Genomic DNA, 2,574 nt, shown 5'->3' on the forward strand with positions numbered 1-2,574 from the left:
CGTCAAAGCAATCATAAATTCATTATGTTGAACTTGACATGTGTTCAATATACTCATATCAATACATGACAAATTCACCTTAAGCCTTACTCGATTCGAGGGGTCGACAATATCTGTTTACGTAGCTCGAAGCTATTCACCAGCACTCAATCAAGAAAGTTAGTGACTTCGACTAATTTTAATTACTTGGCGATATATTTTTTGTGGTTGAATGCATGATGTTATTTACATTTATAGTTTAAAGATGATTTTTTTCATATATACTGATAAATATGGATCCGACAATAAAATTTTAGTTAGAAGGTGATTCCTATATAATTCTAAGTTTGATTTAAGTGAACCACTTTTATTTAGTGCTGTAATTATTAGTGATTTAGAGATCTTTGGAGGGTAGACAAAGTGTTCATGCACAATTGTTCGGATCTTTCCAACAAAATTTTTGGGGATCAATATGCTTTAGGTAATCAAATTGACCAAAAATTATTTAAAAGGCATCCATTGCATATCTTTATTTTTAAATTATAAAAAATTATTATGATACTAAAGTAGTTAAACTAAAAATCAAAACACTTAAAATTTACTCTAAAATAAATATAATACAAAAATAATTTTTATTATAATGATTCCTTTAAAATTAATCATCATAAAATTTGATCAACTATCCTTACTCAATATTTTCCTTTTATAAAAAGTTTATTTCTCGTCAACAGTTATGAAGGTCATAATAGGTAAAATTATAAGCACAACGAAAAAATATTAATCATGAGATACTTTACGATTAAAATTTTTTATATTTATCATTTTTAACCAATAAATTTGTGATGTAAATTCATAATATAAAAAAATATCTAAGTTCTTAAATGCAATTATTGTGGCTACTAACGTGTGGATCCCACAGCAAACGGACCTACGTCTCTATTTGCAAGCGTTTCAAACTTCAAAGCACGTGCGTGGAGGGGCCGAGTTGAAAGTGTCATGTGGGGAATTTAGTTGTAGCTTCCAAACCACATCCTTTTATTTTATATCACGCAACTACGCGGCATGAAATGACAATATTAGGAACTTTTATTTGGTCCGGTGAATGTAAGCAACTCTATATTGGGCCTCTAGTAGAATCGAGCAACGCGTTTTCATTATTTACCGCGCGCCCCGACAACTCGACCCGGAACGGGCCCAAGATTGCTCGATATTGCTCGATATTGCTAGGTATTGGTCGATTTTGCTCGGCTTTAACCAATACCGAGCAATACCGAGCAAATACCTAGCAATAACGAGCAAATACCGAGTTGTACCGAGTTTTTTCTAGCAATACCGAGCAAATACCTAGCAATACCGAGCAAATCTCTAACAATACCGAGCAAATCCTGAGCAAATACTGAGTTGTACCGAGTTGTAAAAAAACTCGGTACAACTCAGTATTTGCATGGTATTGGTCTTCAGAGAGAGGTATTTCTCATTTTTGCAAAACAATACCTAGCAAATACCGAGCAATACCGAGAAAATCACGAACATAGCATTCCCGGGTTCCGCTCCGGGTCAAGTCGTCGGGCCGCGCGGTAAAGAGTAAGAGCACGTGGCGACATGTTATTGGTGGCCGAACGTAGCTCTACGTCCGGTCAGAGGACGTAATAATTGTTAACAATTGCAAGGACAAATATTTATGTCTATTAAAGTAGAGAAATTATTACATATTGAGTTCTTTGATTAAAGTTATCTTTTATTTTTATGAGTGTGCATAGTAAAAGTATAATAATAGTACAGTGGTGAACAGTAGCTATACTTTTACTTCACACACTAAAAACAAAAAAGGACGATTTTCGATCTGAACTCCGAACGTAATAATATTTCTTTATTTCTTATTAAAAGGGATTTTCAGGAATTGCTGTGAGGAATAATAAGCATGTGACCATTATCACGAGAATAGGACATAAAATGCAAATATGTCATATTATTTTGATAAAGAGTCTACTAATACTCTTTCTATAGCTTCACATTGTTAGTGTTGTGATCAATTGATTTCTGTCTCTTCAGGGACATTTCATGTGTCATAATAGATAATTATATTCCCCTTAAAATCATATAAAGGGAGTGAAATATTATTTGCAAGATGATAGAGTTTAAAATATTTTAATAAGAAACATGATGGTTCAATTAGGATTTCAATTGAGGTATTTTTGTAATTCTCAAAGAACATTAAACATTTACTTTCTCTCTACCTTCCTCTCTAATAATTAATTGAGAGAGATTAAACCACCTGAGCAAATTTAATCATTTTAAGTAGGCTTCTAAATGAATCCATTAAAATTATGCAACAGATCATTAATAATTTGATTAATGTTAATTGAGTTGTGACTTTAGTTGAGACATTTCACTATGGCCTCACAAGGGTGATGTTTTAGCACTTCTCTTCTTCTCCCGCCTCTCCCATAGTTTCTTCTTCTCTTTTTTAAAGGTTTTGTGCCACAAATTATTTCTACAAGACTCTCCCACTTTGTTTCCTCTAATATTGGTTAGAAGGCTCTATACGATGCCAATACTCTCCATTTTATCTAACAGCACTCCCTCCAAACCCCC

This window comes from Dendrobium catenatum, unplaced genomic scaffold (assembly GCF_001605985.2).
Source record: "Dendrobium catenatum unplaced genomic scaffold, ASM160598v2 fragScaff_scaffold_819, whole genome shotgun sequence".
NCBI lineage: Eukaryota > Viridiplantae > Streptophyta > Magnoliopsida > Asparagales > Orchidaceae > Dendrobium > Dendrobium catenatum.